A 12,440-nucleotide genomic window follows, 5' to 3' on the forward strand; every position below is an offset into this window, starting at 1 on the left:
TATGTCACTTTATGATTTCCTTAAGAAGTCGAACTCATAAAAAGTGATTAAATATAAGAAAAAGTTTATAAATAAGCCAATAATTAGCTATTTACAATGTCCTTGTGTCCAACCCAGCCTTCCTATACCAGTAATATTACCCAAATTACATTCTTAAGGTATATGTGGAACTTTAAGACGATTTTAAAAAGATCAGATGTAAGAATTAATTCTTAAATGATCCCTTAAAAAGCTCTCTGTTCTATTACTGCTAGGGTACTCTCCGTTTCGGTAGATTTTCCTGTAGTTCGATAGAGACAGAGAAAAAAATTCAGGATAAAAAAATACATATTAGTGTGGCCCAAACAAAATTAATTTTCCTTCTTATTCAAGTAGTGGGGTTGAAATTTTTATGTAGCATAAATAGTTTCAATAAAGGTGATTTAAAGGGTATACTTTTTGATTTGCTACAACGCGATGCTCAAATAACATTCAACTGAACCTCACGATGCACGCAGCTGTTGGAAAAGAAAGAAGTTTAACAGTGAGATCTAGTCTTCGGTGTTTGGTGTTGGAGCTGAGAGAAGTGGAAGTGCTGCAGGCACTTTAATACTAGCTGTGTGGCTGGAAAAAACGGCCGAACTTGTATGAAATTCACAATCACCTACCCCAAAGATTGCTTACGCTACACTACTGTTGTTTGCAGTAACTCATCATTCACAATTTTTGTAAAATCCAAGCACCAGAACATAATTGTATGTTTGATTGATGTATACCATTTGTTTGTTTTATATTGTGTAATATTTTCAAATTAAACCACTAGTGTTTTTGCTAAATAGTTGCTTTTCTTCACTATAGCTTGAAGAAAAACGTGTTAAGGCTCTGACAAGGACTTTAAAAAAAGTGTTTCAGAAAATGTCAGGTCTGGTGCACGATCCTTCGGCAAGCGGTTGGTATATCGACAATGAACCACTGCATCAATAATCAGTCTCCACTCAGGTTAAAACAAAAGACATCATTCGTGTCAAAGAAGAAAAAACCAAGCAAACCAAGGAAGAAAATTGTTAGACCAAAAAAGGATTTCTTCTCCTAGACTGAAATCGTGTATCTACCAAACAAGGAATCCCATCCATCAATCACCTGGTCTTTAAATAATTTCAAAGCAGAAAATGTTGATGTGACAGTAAACATGGTTACTATGAACAATTCTATCCACAACAGCCGCTCGCTGAAAACATCCATTTTCAAATTTATTCCAATGAAGAATATTTCTTAGACTCGTCATTCACATTTATAGATTTATATACGGTAGTCAAGACATATGGCAATGAAATGCCAAATCGTACTGATTGAATATTCTATGAAAATTGTGTATTACATAATCAATTTAGACAAATCAGTGTCCACATAAATGGAACATTGGTGGGCACTAGCAACTATCTCTCAATTTATACGAGCTCCATACAGCTCATATTAATGACACCAAATTCATATACGGAATTGAGGGGTTCAGACAAGGGAAATGAATATAAGACAGACACATACACCATAAATGAACATAGAGAGATTACAAGTAGTGAATTACATTGTGTTTGGAAATTAATCAAGAGAAATCTCGTACACCCCAATGGTATATGTTACTTCTGCAGTGAAAAAACTGAGAGTGTAAATTATGTGCTCCTCTGAATATACTATAGAAATACCCTCTGTAATAAAGACAATCAGGTTGCTAGGGAAGGTCCATTACCGGATCTAGTTGCTAAGTAAAGCGGTTATGCAAACTATATGCTCATGGAGCCCATCTATAGCATAATACTAGCTTAGTTAATGGTATCTTTGTAGGCTTGTACTGGGTTTTGCGACACATTCTGTTGGCCTTAAGGATTGTAATGGCGGTTTTTTCTAATGTATTTCTTTCTTCTTCACATTTATTTTTCACTCCTGAATTGTCTTGTGACTTGTCTTTTAACAGCACAATTCTTTGTTTATCATTACATTTTTGACATGATCTGATGTTTGCTTTCTCACTATTGCTTGGAATTTTCACTGCCGCATGTCTTTTAACCGCATACTTCCTTGTTCTTGCTGTGCCATATTTTTTAGCCAATTATTTCTTTGTTATTCCACTTTGTTTTTAAATAGTTTTATTTCTTGTTGCCACTTATCTTAGAACTGTATGTTCCTTTGTTCTTCACTCTTGTTTTTAATACTAATAAGGGGGGTTAATGACAGATTTGCCTCTCACTCAATTGGACTATATGTATTGGGTTTTTCTTCAATTAGCCATGACTTGATGCCCACAACTATTGAAATGTGGGCTTGATGCCCACATTTGGTATGTAAAAATTAAGTACTCTTCTTTTATCCTTGATAATTTTATTTTGTATATAACTTCTTATCTTCAAATGTGTTCCCCCTCCTCCTCCTGTCACCTTTAATACTCTGGTGCTCTCTTCCCTGCAATATTTTTGGTGCGCGTCCATGCTTAATTGAGTGGTTCAACGACAGTCTAGGATCCCTTTACGGTATAGGAAAGTAGATAAGTAAGTGAGTAAAATTTTACAAAATAGATATTATACTCAAACTAGGACATTGAAATTTTCTGTTAATACATAGGCCTACTTCCACAACTTCTAGTGCATGAACAATTATTAATCCTGTATTTAGGCTAATCATGAGATAAGAACAATAGAAAAAAAATGTTGCAGAATTGAATTGGTCATTCAAAACTTTTCCTAAATACAATCTTGTTATCATAAAATAGCAGCCCCTCGGCTCTTAATGAGAAAAAAATTAAGATATAGATTATATTCAAATTCACGGAATAGTTGAACAAAACGGAAGAAACCCCAAAACATGGTTCATAATAAATTGTATATTATAGCTGAAAGAAAAATTCGGTTATTATTTCCAGATTGTTTTCTTGTAAACTTTTATCTTATTTTCAAACTTTTTTTTTTCTTTACAAGTGGCTGGTCTTAATTTTTTAATCTAGTACTTGACATCTGTGTTTGAAGATTGATCAAACAGTTCATGGTAATAAACTGTGAATAACTTAACCCAACAGGAACCAAACTTCTAAGAAAAATTCCAAAACAAAAGAGCTATTTTTGTTTTGGATATTCTTTTTTTTTACCATGTGATGTATCTCCTCTGAAGTATCTCTTCTCACAAGATGTACGCATATCCTCTCTTCTGCCAGAAGAGATGTATCTCTTCTCATTCTCCTGGTTTTTTAAACATGTTAAATTAAAAGCTGATTGCGTTTTGATGTTACTATGTGAAAAACTGAAATATTGTTTACTCACTTTCAAGCAGCAAACTCATCATCTGGCATGTCAAAAGAGCTTAACCTTAACAGAGCAATATAAGCAACTATAAGTTGTGGTTTGTTCTTTAGTATAAGAGCTTTTAAGTCTTAGTCGTTGGAATTTTACTTTTAAGTCTTTGTTATTCTGTGATTTTTCCAAATCTTGCAAAATTCTCGCAAAAACTGTATATCTGTAAGTTGAAAGAATCTTAAAAGGGCTGGTGGCCATCAAGGTGTACATGCAGTTAAAGAATGTAATTGGAAAGCAGGAACATGAAAGATTAGTACCTTAAAACCACCACACTACAATGTAACAAAACCTCTCTGTTTATTTTCGGGATTAGATTAGGGCAAAACTAATATAACAGCTGAGCTCATAATACATGAGATTGCCAGGCTGCCAATCAATATTGTTCTCCCAGTAGGCTAAACCAAAAAGGTGTTTTTATAGTTGTAGTATGGTGATCAATCAGCATCAAGTATGTAGTTGGGTATGCATTATTTTTATAATACCAATAGCATTGGAGTGTACAACTCCATCCATAAAATAACAGCAGTAAGCTACATACATTATACTTCAAACTTTTAATACTATACTCCACTACCAGTATTAGAGTATATATGATACAGTACTATTGATGAAATGGTACCTATAAAATTATGAAGTATGATATTTATGGGTTTTGTATGGTTTGCCATATACCTGCCATAAATTATGATTAACAATGACAAATTAGATTAATAATGATTAATTATACCTCGCTCTTATACCTCGCTCAGTGCGCTAAAGTAATTTTATTAATTTCAACTATCTATTCTACGGCCTTTGTGATTCAGGGGTCATTCTTAAGGAATTGGGACAAAATTTAAATCTTAGTGTAAAGAGCGAGGTACTGATGAGGGGGTGAATTCCCTCATATACGTAATTCAAACATACGAATAAAACATACGTTGCGTAAGTTACGTATATTTTTACTAATAAAAACATTCGTAAAAAATCAAAAGTTCTAGTTGCCTTTTTAAATAATCAAGAAATTAGAGGGTAACTAGGCCTACTCCCCCGCTTCTTTTTTCTCAAAATTGTCCGATCAAAACTATGAGAACACCATTTAGCCATAAAAATATATTATATGCAAATTGTGTTTTGATTATTCATGTGCGGAGAGCCAAAATCAAAACGTGCTTTAATTCAAAAACGTTCAGAAATTAAATAAAAAAACAAGTTTTTTTAACTGAAAGTAAGGAAAAATATTAGAACTTAAAACGAACAAAAATTACTCCAAATATGAAAGGGGCTGTTCCCTCCTCAACGCCCCACTCTTTACGCTAATTTTTTTTTTACTGTTTTAAAAAGTAGAGTTGTGAGAAAGAGTCAAAATTTAGCGTAAAGACCGGGGTGTTGTTCATATACGGAGTAATTTCTGTTCGTTTTAAGTTTTAATATGGCTCCTTACTTTCAGTTAAAAAACTAGTTTTATTTACATTTAATATCATACGAGTACCACATGAAGCAATAACTGTTTTCGTAACATGTTTACTCAACAATAGCCCAAAATCAAGACCTTTACCGTAAAGGTTAAGCACAGGGGCAAATTTGAAGTAAACTGTACAAATCATATACTTGTCTCGGTAAATATTGAGCAGTTCATATTATTGACCTACAAATGAAGTGAAAACTAGATCTAAGTTGCATGGGCAACGTGAGGTGCTGCGGCAACGTTTGTTCGGCTTCGCCGATCGAAGTGTTGCGAGAGCAACACTTTGGTTTTGTTTTCACGCTTCTATTAAACGCTAAAGTTGTTAATCTGTATAGATCTTAAAATAAACAAGTCCCCTACATGTCTTACCACTGGAACCAAATTGGTCTTACCATCAAATACACCGGAAACAGATAACAGGTATACCAACTAGCATAAGTTACATCCCCTCATTGGCAGAGATGATTATGAGCTAACATCCGATTGTTGCTAGAAACTCCCCTGTATGTCTCACAATTGGTATCGGCCATTTTTGGTTTCAGTGTGTACCTTATTACTGAAGTTGTCAGCCCCTTTAAACTTTCAAACTGGTAGATCTCATGAAGAAGTTTTTCTACGAAAAAATGGATGACACATACTTTGATCAGCTCATCAAGAGCTATTGACTGCCGTCGAAAAAACTCTACCTGTCTTAGTTCAAAAGTTGAGTTTTTTGCCGTAGGCCAAGTCTCTAACGCCATCATTTAGAAAGTAGCAAAGGATAAACTCTAATTTTTTAGCCATCAGAGAACTTTTAAAGTTTAAGAAGTACCTCTGATACCGTTTCTCTACTGCAATCCCAAGTGCAAAAAACCAAACGATAAAATCAGCTGAAATCACGAACAGAAATGGGTAGAAACAATAGATGGCAGCACTTTTGGACCCGTGGGAAAATGCTACTTTCTTGTTTCTCTAAATTTTTCTAAATGTTTCTATTTATCACTCAAAGAAGATAAATTGGCTGTGGGGCCGGATAACTGCCGCATATATTCAACACTTATATATTTTAATCCATCTTCAATTTGAAACGGGTGCCTGCCTGCTTAACTGCTAGAACGGAGCTTTCCACTCGAAAGCAGAAGCATGGTTTGATGAAACAAAAGCTTGACAGCATAACTTCAAATATTTCTCTCTGACATAGGCTATAAACTTCAAACAATATAGGCTATTGCTCATGGACAAGCAAAAACCAACCTTTTTGGCCCCAGGCAAGAGTTCTAGTCAAAGCCAGTTTCTGGTGTCGAAATTTTATAATGTTTATTATATTACCGATAAGTAGCGCCAGTTTCAAGGACCCTAAAGGAGCTTGAAATTGAAATTACGAGAAAGGCAATTATTATATTCAGAAATACCATAAAAATTGACATTTAGAGGTATGTTCTACTATATAGTAGCGATATCTACTGTATTTGTAGATCAATAATATGAACTGCTCAATATTTACCCTTGTCTCTTTCCCAAATGATCCCTGCTTCACTTTAACCCCCCCCTCCCTAATGGATAAACATAATGTCAATCATATATATTCTCACTATGTATTACAATACCGAAGGGTTAAAATGTCCGAATAATGTGCGTTTCATCCTCAGGTGTTGCAACCGCACGACATTTTGAAATATATCCATTTAAGGGGGAGGGGTGGAACTGAAGCTATACGACTTAAGATTGACATAAGTACATTTTTTTACTATTTTAAAATAATATTCAGTCGATTTTGACCCTGGTTGACCTTCACCGATCTTCTTTACAAGGGACGTTGTTTGCATTGCCCCTCTTGCTAACGTCAATTGTCCTTATTCATTTAAAGATAAAAATTACAAATCCCCCTCTCCAAAACTATACAGCAGGGTCATGAATAAAAAATAAAAATCAGTTAGGAAAAAGAAACAACAAAACACACCTTCATAAATGCGCAATTTAACTCTTTCCGGTCACATTGCCAAGAAACAACTAACTTATTTAATGACGCAGTTTGAAATATTAGCAAAAAGACAGACTCAGCAGTATATGTAGTGTATTCTTTAACTAAGGGAAAAAACCTGTGCAAACATTGTCTAAAGATATTATATAAATTTCGAGAGTAGCACAAATTTAGGCGAATTCTTGAGAAGGGAGAAGAAGGACGGGGAAAAGTAAAGAGCGGCATGGCCAAAATGTATTATTATTATTATTTTATTTATTTAGACCAGGGCACTTCGTATAGTAGCTGTCGTAAAAACATCAAAAGGGGCTCATTCGAATGGAAATTGAGTGGACTAGTGGCGTTTTCAATAGTCGAAAGTGATCGGAAGCCAACAAGCCTCCCCAAACCAATGATTTCCCAAAACAACCATTTTTTTCAGCGTAGTCGAAAAGTCCAGAAATTATGTCTTTGTGAATGATACCCCCCCAGCCCATGGCCCTCAGGGCACGGGTTGTAAGCTATTCCCTTTGGGTATATAAAATTTGTGCATAAAGAATGATCGTATAAACTTCAGAGGGGGCCCGTTGGACTGGTAATCAGATGTTCAAGTGCCCTTTTGAATAGTTGAAAGTAATTAGAAGGCCCCTAGCCTCCCTCCCACCTATCATCCCTCAGAACAGGTCTAATTCAAATTTTGAGATCGTCATTTTGTTCAGCGTAGTTGAAACGTCCGGAAATAATATCTTTGAGGATAATGGCAAACTTTGAGATAGCCGTTTTGTTCAACACAGTCGAAAGTTTCGGAAATTATATCTTTGAGGATAAGAACCTTTCCCACAGCCCCCAGGGCGAGCGTTTTCAGTTATGCCCTGGGGTTGAAAGGTTTTTTTTTATGGAAAGGCTTGTCGCATAAACTTCATACGGTAATCATAGGATCATAAATTGGAAGTTCCAGTTCTATTTTTAAGAGTCAAAGTGATGGAGGGGCGACTATCACTACCGCCTGACGTCATATTTTCTCAAATAGAATCTGATAGAAATTTTGAACTAAGTTTTTTTTTTATGGAGATGGTGGGCGTATAAACTTTGGAAGGGGCTAATTGGATTGGAAATTATTAGTTCTGCTGCCCTTTTTCCATAGTCGAAAGTTATAGGAAGACTACCAGCTCCCCCTCCCCCCGATATCCGTCATTTCGCAAACACATCCAATTAAAATTTTGAGAAGGTAACTTTGTTCAGCGTAGTTGAAAAGTCCGGAAACTATGTTTCAAGGATGACAACCCTCCCCCCTAAGGCCCACAGGGCAAGGGTTGTAAGTTATGCCCTGAGGAAATGTAAAGATCTTATAAAAAGGATGGTAGTTTAAACTTCGGAGGGGACTCATTGGACTAGTAATCAGAAGATTATGTTCATCGTCTCCCCAAACAGATCCAATTAAAATTTTGATATAGCAATTTTGTTCAGGATAGTTTAAAGGTCCAGAAATTGTGTCTTTGAGGATGACAACCTCTCCTATTGCCATCAGGGTGAAGGTTACAAGCTATGGCCTGGGGCATATAAGGTTGTTTTTGTGAAGAGGATAGTCCTATAAACTAAAGAGAGACTCATTTGATAAGTAATCGGAAGTTCAACTTCCATTTTTAAGAGCCATCATCCTCCTATTGTCGTATTTTCCCGAAATGCATCCGATAGAGAGTTTGTGATGTCAAATTTGTTCAGATTTGTCGAAAGGTCCAGTAATTAGGTCTTTGAAGATTAAAACCCCCTCCCCACAACCCTCAGGGCAAAGGTTGTAAGTTAAACCCTGGGGGTATATAAGTTTTTTTCTGGAAAGGGTGGGCGTATAAAATTCGGAAAGGGCTCATCGGATTGAAAATCAGAAGTTTTATATCTCTTTATAATAGCCAAAACTATTAGAGGGTAACTAGCCTCCCAATGCCCCTCATTTTCCCAAATACATCCAATCAAAATTTCGAGATAACAGTTTTGTTCAGCGTAGTTGAAATATCCAGTAATTATCTTTGAGAATCACAACACCTCCCCAAACACAACTCTTAGGGCAAGAGTTGTAAGTTACGTCCCGGGTGCATATAATTTTTGAATGGATAGGGTGGTAGTATAAACGTCAGAGGGGGCTCATGAATTGGAAATCAAAACTTTTAGTACCTTTTTAATGGTTGAAAGTGATTGGAGTGCAAACAGCCAACCCTCCCTCCACACCTATCATTTCCTTAAACACTCTCAATCAAAATTCTGAGATAGCCGTTTTGTTTAGCATATTTGAAAGGTCCAGTAATTATGTTTTTGGGGTTGACACCCCCCATCCCTATGCCCTTTTTTCCCAAATGATTGGGACCAAAATTTTTGAATAGCATTACATGAGCATAAAAATCGGATGTGGCTCATTCAATTGGAAATAAAAAGTTTTAGTGTCCTTTTCAAAGTTCAAAAGTGATAGGAGATCAACTATTCCTCCACCTACGTCTTCTTTGCTCCAAATGCATCCGATACATTTTTTTATATATGTATTTTGTTCGAAATAGTCTAAACATCATATAACATGGCCTTTGGGGTTAAATCAACCCCCCAGAACCTGTAGGTAGGGCTGTATGTTTTGCACCAAAGGCATATAAAGTTCTTATGGAAGGTGTGGTCGTATAAACTTTAGAGTTGGTTCATTTGATTGGAAATTGAAAGTTCTAACTCCCTTAAAAGAGTCAAAAGTGATGGAGGAACAATAGTCCCCCCCTCCTGAAACCTTCTTTTTGTCAAAAGTATTGGATCAAAATTGTGATAAAACTGTTTTGTAAAGATAATCCAAAGAACATATAACAAAGACTCCAGGTGTGACATATTGAACCCACCAGAGAGCTGATTCAAGGGTTTTAAGTTATACCTGGGGGCTTAAAAAGTTTTAATGGGTTGTCATATGAGCTTTAGATAGGGCTCGTTTTAGTAGAAATGAAAGTTATAGTGCTCTTTTTAAGAGTCGCAAAAGTTGATTGAGGGCAACCAGCACCCCTCCACATTTATGTGTTTATTTTCTTCAGCATTTCAAAGAAATCCAGTAATTATGCCTTTGGGGATATCAACCTTCTCACAGCCACCAGAGCTACAGCCACCAGAGGTGTTTGGGGAAATGGTTGGGAGGGGGGTTGAGGGGGGGGATTCTGGTTGCTCTCAAATCCCTTTTAACTATTAAAAAGATTGCTATAACTTCCGATTTCAGACCAAATTATCTGAATTTTATATGACGTCTCATTCCATAAGAACCTTATTTGCCTAAGACATAACTAAAAATCATAACTAAAACACATAACTAAAACATAACTAAAATATAACTAAAAATAACTAAAAATAGACACACATAAACACACATAAAAACACACATAAGTAAAAATGTTTTGGGCAACAAACCCCTTATCCTGAAGAAACATAATTGCCTGATCTTCGGTCCCTGGCAAATCCCAATCCCAAATCTTAACTTAAACATCCATGGTGAGACGCCATATTCTATTACTAGTCAAAGCAAACAAACCGGTTATAATCCCATCTAATCTAAGCTAATTGTGTGGTATTAAGAAGTTACATGACCAGTTTCTTGTGTCAAAATTTTATAGTGTTTATTATATAACCGATAACTAGCGCCATTTTCAAGGACCCTAAAGGGACTTGAAATTGAAATTACGAGAAAGGCGATTATTATATTCAGAAATAGCATAAAAAATGACATTTAGTGGTATGTTCTACTGTATAGTAGCGATATATACTGTATTTGTAGGTCAATAATATGAACTGCTCAATATTTACCCTTGTCTCTTTCCCAAATGATCCCTGCTTCACTTTACCCCCCCCCCCCCCCCTAATGGATAAACATAATGTCAATCATATATATTCTCACTATGTATTACAATACCGAAGGGTTAAAATGTCCGAATAATGTGCGTTTCATCCTCAGGCGTTGCAACCGTACGATATTTTGAAATATATCTATTTAAGGGGGAGGGGTGGAACTGAAGCTATACGATTTATGATTGACATAAGTAGATTTTTTTACTATTTTTAAGTAATATTAAGTCGATTTTGACCCTGGTTGACCTTCACCGATCTTCTTTAAGAGGGATATTGTTTGCATTGCCCCTCTTGCTAACGTCAATTGTCCTTATTCATTCAAAGATAAAAATTACAAATCCCCCTCCCCAAAACTATACAGCAGGGGCCATGAATAAAAAATAAAAATCAGATAGGAAAAATAAACAACAAAACACACCTCCATAAATGCGCAAATTAACTCTTTCCGGTCACATTGCCAAGAAACAACTGACACGTCAATTTGTGACGTGTGATTTGACCAGTCAACAACTAATTGAATTTAAGCCGGATTAACTCTGCACCTGTTTGGAATAAATAACGAGTGAAATACTTTTGAACATATTAGATAAATTTATAAACTTGTATATGATTAAGGCTTAATAATTATTTATGGATTGTGGCTGTGAGTTAGTATTCAGCACTACTATCATCTGAGTCGTGCATTGAAATATTCGGATTATTTGCAAATCACTGGATTACTGGCCCCACTCAAAGATAAGTTATTATTTATTCTCATTGCATTCATTTAGCCAGTATGGATCATTTCATAATTGTGCTTATTGAGAACTTCTCTATGGATATACCTTTTTCAATTAATTGTTTTTGGACTGATGCCGAGCCGTAAGTGAAATTTGCTTATCATGGACAATTGGAATACCAGTACGCTTTATTATTGCCCAGTCTTGAATTTTGCTCAGCACAATCTCGATGAGGGGTTGGACCATCAGTCTATTATGAAATACGCTAGTGATTTTTTTCCGTATGAAGATGTTCTTGGAGCTAAGAAACTTTTATATAGCAATTGCTTCCCAGATGAGCCTATACCTCGTCGTTCGGGACCCAGTGCTAAGAATAGTTCATTGTCTGACATTATCGCTACTCTTTCTCGCTGCTCTGCAGAAAATATTGATATTCCAGAGTTCGTGATCAAATCCCCCTCTGAAGTCCTTAGCATTCCGGCGTCAGCTTATTCTATCCTTACCGCCAAAGTCAACCAGTGCCTTGATCAGTTAAAATCGCTTGCTCACCTCAATAGTACAACAACGTCTATTAATAGTTCTTTGGTCTCAGATAGTAAGGGTACCAATCACAAACCCTTGTACGCTGTTGTTCTTAAATATCCACCTCCAGAACTAAGAGACCCCGTTTCTCGCAAGGAAAAGCTTGATTCTTTCGCCGGACATGACGGTATTGTGTCGGTAAAGACCGATCCGGTAAGGAGAAGATGGGTTGTTGTTACGCGGGATAAAGTTTCCACCAATTCTCTTGCCGCATCTGCTGTTGCGAGCTATCCAAATATTCTTGCTAAAGTGATTGATTGCAAACCTCCTGGAGTAATTAGGGGACTTCCCGCTAGTGTTTCCAGCAGTATACTCATCTCCGTTATTCCTGGCCTTGTTGAGGCCAGCCCGATTGGCTCTTCTCATACATTCCATTTAGAGTTCCTTGATTCCGCTGCACTAAAGTCTGCCATCGCTACAGGTCTGCGCTTGGGTTATGAGTCTTTTAAAATATCGGAATACAAAGAATTGCCCAGACGGTGTCTTAGATGCCAAAGTATCCATCATTCGTTAGCTCACTGCCCATGTGCCCCGAATGAGATGAAGTGCTCTAAATGTTCTGGATGCCATTCCAATAC

At 36.3% G+C, this 12,440-nt stretch overlaps 1 protein-coding gene across 5 annotated transcripts in view; it reads right to left on the reverse strand.

Moving 5' to 3' along the window:
* Window positions 1-11,029, reverse strand: part of LOC136040233 (uncharacterized) — a 27,521-nt gene extending 16,492 nt beyond the window's left edge. For 2 of the 5 annotated variants that reach the window (XM_065724434.1, XM_065724433.1), the window contains exon 1: window positions 10,980-11,029. The gene's annotated coding sequence lies outside the window, so the exon portion shown is untranslated. Of the gene's footprint in view, window positions 1-6,706; window positions 6,794-10,979 lie in introns of those variants that run through there. The other 3 variants (XM_065724430.1, XM_065724431.1, XM_065724432.1) reach the window with 2 other exon arrangements.
* Window positions 11,030-12,440: the final 1,411 nt, after the last annotated feature.

This window comes from Artemia franciscana, chromosome 20, assembly GCF_032884065.1.
Source record: "Artemia franciscana chromosome 20, ASM3288406v1, whole genome shotgun sequence".
Taxonomy (NCBI): Eukaryota; Metazoa; Arthropoda; class Branchiopoda; order Anostraca; family Artemiidae; genus Artemia; species Artemia franciscana.